This window comes from Dreissena polymorpha, chromosome 9 (genome assembly GCF_020536995.1).
Source record: "Dreissena polymorpha isolate Duluth1 chromosome 9, UMN_Dpol_1.0, whole genome shotgun sequence".
NCBI lineage: Eukaryota > Metazoa > Mollusca > Bivalvia > Myida > Dreissenidae > Dreissena > Dreissena polymorpha.
In genome coordinates, this window is record NC_068363.1 from 90,752,627 (window position 1) to 90,758,647 (window position 6,021).

Consider the following 6,021-nt stretch of genomic DNA (forward strand, 5'->3'; position numbering starts at 1 on the left):
ATAGATTAACGATGTTATAGGTGTCTGTAGTATTGTATTTTAGACAGAATGAAGTGAAGTTTGGCAGTTTGTTTGACGTTAGGTACTCAATTTGCAATCGATTTGAAAAAATATACTTAGATGTTCGCTGGCTTTATCTGATATACTAAGGACCACTAAGTATTAATTCGCGCGAGGAAGGCATACATAAATTATGTGTTTGAGTCAATATCGAACGAGACCGTTACAATATAGCAACCAATAATATGAACTGCGAACGAATAATTTTGCCCAATGATGAAGTGTTTCAATACTTAATATTCGCACTCATTAGAGATACTTATGTCTAAAATCATCCACGCATCCTGCGTTTCTCTCTATCAAGATACTCAGCGGATACTTGGTATTTTCTGTTATTGCTAAATATGTTTATGTTTGTATGCGGTTAAGTTTTACTAGATTTATGAGAAACTAGATATTACTGTTCAAATTCAAATGTGTAAATTTATTGACATTAATTGTATGATATATATGGTGTACAGTCTTAAATGCAAACATAAACTTAACAAACGCATACCTTGTTTCATAGCAAACACATGGAGAGTTTTTAATTGTAATTTTGGTGAATATATATATCTATGTAGCACTGTTAATTTTATTGAAACAAATACAAACTGGTACCTTTTTCATAGGTTACGTAGCTTGCGTTTCAAATAAGGTTTATAATATTCATTGATCAAATATGTTTCTTATTAAGCTTTATAATTCGTTCTTGATTTTCATAATTACAAAATCGAAGCAATTGTTATAAACAAACAACAACTGCTTAGGGTTGTTTAATATGTGAATTTAATATTTTCGTCACCTTATTTAAGAGCATGATATGATGACGTACGTTGCAACGCGCTTGAAGCATTATTGAACACTAGACAAAGTTATTTGCTAACATGAATTAAATCCACTAAAGTTTGCACCCTCTATAATTAGTGCCAGTACAGGTAAATATATAATCAGTATAGTTTGGCCATAGTTTATCATTGAATACTACCAACCGCTTTTCAAAAATAAAATACTAGTCAAGTTGCATGCAAGTAAACAAGTATGTGCTTTAAACGACAAACTTCCTGTAAGTGACCCTGTCTCCCAATAGCGATAATTATCATAAATTACGACACAAAGTCCAATTTTTTCCAACACCAGAAATCCACGATCGTACGTGTAAACGAAAAAATTAAACCGCGAAATTGTATGGCGACAAAGATAAATGGTTATACAGTATTCAATTCTATGAAAACAAAAGTATAACCGGAACCAGGCAATCATTAGCGGCAAGTGAATCTGAGGAGCTTCAAATGCTTTTATTTGTCGGTAAATCAAGACTGTTTTATCATGGCGTTTCAAACAGCTTTGTTTTCATTTATCGGACTTATTTACTTTAGCGTTCAAAGCGGTAAGTACACGTTTTTTTTCTCTGACAAGAATCATCTCGAGAATGTGTCTTGAGTATTTTACAATTATTTTAAAATAAGTGTTGTATGTGATGCAGTCAAACAGGGCTATTAATTTTAGTTCACGTTTTAGTTTTAAGATTTTCTTTATAAATACAACGATACTTTAATTTAAACTAAAAACTTGGTAATACGAAAAGTTTATCGCATCACTGTTTCGTAGTTCTTCTATTTGTTTAATTAATTTTTTCTCATCGAGTTTATTTACGTGTTCGAATTGAGAATCAAATAATACACCGATTTATAATGAAGTAAATTTAACACATTCGTTGTTTAACCAAAATGAATTCATTTACAGAGGACATATTTAATTACGCATCCATAAAAACTGATTGGAAAACCGCACAAGACAGCTGTATAAAGGACAATCGTATTCTGGTGTCGGATATCCCTGGCCACCTTCCGCAACTCAAGCCTGGGGACGTCATCTGGACTAACTCCAAATTGACGTGGTTCGAATATCCCCAAGGTAGATATGCATGTTTTTGTCGGTTTATTGGGTAATGATTCATAGATTCGATTTGTCAAGGATGATTCGTTTTCTTAACTCGGCAGTGAATTGTTTTATACATTTATGACATGGTAAGATATATTTTTGAATCAACATGAAGCCTATCAAATAACAAAAGAACGTTTTCTAATCTTTTAATAATGCTGTGGTAAGTTTGTATGTTTAAGTTATGTACATGTGTTTGGGAGAAAATGCTCAAGTTCACTGTGTATTGAATAAGCGTAAGAAAATGGAAAACCACACTTAAAATTTTTGAGTTAGAGAAGTCCATTGTTTACAGAACATGCTACAGGCAGGAAGTTGGAATAACTACAATATGATTACAATATATGAACCAGTGAATGAATAATACTGACAATGAATAGACTAATTTTAATGAAAAATAACGTTCAAAAAACAATTAATAAAACGTTATAATATAAATTGAATAATTATAGTAATGATTCTCAATTTCTCAGCATTAAGTTGCATTTTCGATATAATAATAAGCAGAACTCGAGGTAGAAATCAGACATTTTTATGCATCAAAATTAAACAGATATTCATAGTAATTCGTTTTGAGCTTGTGCATATTGGACAAACTAGTACACTAGATATGTGTCTCTATCTGATGTCAATAAAGATGTCCGGAATAGATCATTAGCAAAATACATGATTATACATGATTAAAACACTGTTTCTAAGAAAGGAAACGTTTACAGCGAAATAGACGCAATCGACGCTCATAGGAACTTATGTCAATTAAACTTAATTGAACAACTAGCAGTTTTCAACGAAATACACGTCATTATTGTTCATTTATCAAGAACCCTTTCACATAGTAAAATGTAGTCATCTTGAATTTTCGTGTACTAGTAAAGTTATACTTCCTGCATGAATACTCAATACCAAAACATACATTTAGATTGCTTTATTGATTGATCAAGGATTGTATTTCTTAAAATAGATTAATATTAAGCATTTTCAAGAAATAAAGTAATTAACAATATGCAGAATATCTTATAGTTTTGTTTTATCTTAATATCGACGACTGTGACAAATTTGGTATGCTTCGCGCATTGTTATATTCTACAACATTGTTTAAATTATAACAGCGTTATAACATTAAGTTACATGACACTTTAAATATAAACTTTGGTTGCTTTATAACTTGCTTTTATCTGTACTTACAAGATCATATTCGGGCAAAATAATGCCCATATGCGTAAATAAAACTCCTTATATATATATATATATATATATATATATATATATATATATATATATATATATATATATATATATATATATATATATAACGCTTTTATTAAATTTGCCGAAGCTTTCGACCTCTCGGTCTTCTTCAGCGGCGTTTATTTGTGAATAAACATATCATCTTTAGCGGAAGTGACGTTATATTATCGCACGTTACATTGCGCGCCAATTTTAGTCTTTTGTGTTTAGTCCATATGGTTTGAACGTCCTCAGTTTGCGCTTCCAAAGTTGTTCGATGGTCTTCCAGTACTCGTCGGTTCCATTTAATTTTTCGAGTCCCATGACCCGGAAGTCTGCGACGCTGTGGCCTTTTGTGAAGAAGTGCTCGGCTACCGGGTCGTTGTGTCGAGTCCGTATCCGGGACAGGTTAAGAAGATGTCACTGGTACAGGGTATATCCCGTTTCTCCTACGCATACGAAGGTCTTACACCGTTCGCAGTGTACAGCGTAGACTACATTAGTGGATTTACAGGTGACCTCGTTCCGCACATTTTAGCTTTTGCCGGTGGTGTCGCTGAACTTTTCAGCCTCCATCATGTATGGACAGATTGCGCACCTCTGTGCCCCACAAGGTCCGCTCCTGTTGGGAACTCGGAAAAACATTCGGTTGTGTTTTTTATGAACCAATATGTCTTGAAGGTTGCAGTCTCTTCTGAATGCTGCTAACGGGGGTTCAGGAAATACCTTTTTCATATGATCTGAAGTGTGGAGTGTTGGCAGGTGTTTCCGGATGATATGGCCGACATTTGGTAGCGCTCTGGAGAAAGTGATAACGAGCGGTACCCTGGAAGTACTTTTTGAAGGCACTTTCGTACGCAGCAGATCTTCTCGATTCTTGCTATCAACTTTCTTCAGTTCTTTCTAGACGAATCGGCCATTGTATCCTCGCATCTGTAGTTGCTCTTTTATCTCATCTCTGTGTTTTTTGTAGTCCGTCTCTTCAGAACATATTCTTTTCAGCCTCACACCTAAGCCGTACGGAATGGCCTTCTTCGTAGACACGGTATGCGACGAGTCGTTGTGCAGGTAGAAGTGCCGGTCTGTTGGTTTGGTGTATAGGTCTGAAACCAGCCTTCCTTTTCGAATAGACGTCATGGTGTCTAGGAATTCGAGCTGCTCTGTGGAGTAGCGGAGCTCTAGCTGTATTCGTGGATGGATTTCATTTGCAAACGCATGGAATGTCTTTAGTGCCTCCAAAACATGTGTCCACAAGCCCAAAACATCATCAACGAACCGGAAGTAGGCTATTGGATGTTTATTTGATTTTGAAAATAACTCTGTCTCCCAGGCTCCCATGTAGGTCGATGCGTAATTCATGCCTAAGTGCGATCATATAGCAGTTCCTTCATTTTGCATGTAGTGGTCTCCATTGAATGAAATGGTGTTGTTATTTAGAACAGTGTCCATCATTGTGATCATGTCGTTGGTTGGTACTTCCGGTTGCACTCGCCGATTGAGAGCTTCAATTACTGCAGCACGGGCCTCTTCTCTTGGTACGCTGGGGTAAAGAGCCTTCACATCCAAACAAAATATGATGGTACCGTCTGGTAACGGCTGCTGTATCTGTGTTATTTTGTTTAGGAAGTCGGTTGTGTCTCTCACATACGACGGAAGTGACGTCACATGATCGCGAAATTCATTCTCCACTATTTCCGCCATCTTCAACAAACGGCCGCAATCAACCGACAGAGAAGATTATATAATTGATTCTTTGATTTATTGTATGGAAAACTAAACTGTGTATACATATCATGTATTTTTTTCTCACAGGGAATTTCCAGTATTTTGTGTTTGGCTATTCTTCTTCAAACTCTATCGGGAAAAACTGCATCTGCCACGTTCGCATAGGCAAGTAAACCAGCTGAAATTGCTTTGTAAGGTGCATTACAGTATAGCCCCATTCGTTTTATATAGTTATTCCAATATTAAACAAGAAGTCTATTTAATCAGGATGTCATATTTGATCTCATAAACTAAAATAGTTAGCTATATTTACAAGCAAAAGACAAGTTAATTTGCTTAAACTGAACAATTACCTAAACTAACGTGTATCCTTACTGTCATGTTTTGCAATACACAATGTTTTTATCATTTTTCGAAATTTTCTGAATAAAAAAATTGTTTCTGGAGGTATACGTATTAAAATACACAACAGATTTAGCAAAGATGGTTGTTAACTATGGCGTGTCAAACGTTGCAAAATTCAATGTTTCCATATGTATGTGGTTTATTTATATACAGTTTATATGTTGTATATTTCTATTTGTGTGTGGTATAATTGCATATATATGCTGTATGAATTCATATGGTAAAATCCGATATATGTATTGCATAACAAATATATGTTGTATAATTTCATGTTTATGTACGATATTTTCATATATATGTTCTAAAAGTTCATAAATGTATGCAATATTTTGATATATATGTGGTATAATTCCGATATAGTGTTGTATAACTTTCAAAATATGTGTGGGTTATAAACGTATATAAACATATATATGCAACTATACCCCACACAAATGGAAATATACAACATTTATATACAAATAAACCACATACATATGGAAACATTGAATTTTGCAACGTTTGACACGCCATAGTAAACATACATGTTTGATTATATTTATTGTACGTGTCACTATTGCCTTTTGTTTACCGTTAAATATGTCTTCATAACGATTTCCCAAACGTGTGAAATTAATTAAGATAGAGTGCGTAAGCATATTTCTTTTTAAACAGGTCATGCAATTGCTTCAGGTTTAAGAC

The 6,021-nt window shown here is 34.2% G+C and overlaps 1 long non-coding RNA gene across 1 annotated transcript; it reads left to right on the forward strand.

The window, feature by feature from the left end:
- Window positions 1–1,311: 1,311 nt before the first annotated feature.
- LOC127844062 (uncharacterized) lies at window positions 1,312–5,101 on the forward strand. The gene is made up of 3 exons (XR_008032534.1): window positions 1,312–1,429; window positions 1,786–1,956; window positions 5,023–5,101. It is a non-coding gene; the product is annotated as an uncharacterized LOC127844062 (long non-coding RNA).
- Window positions 5,102–6,021: the final 920 nt, after the last annotated feature.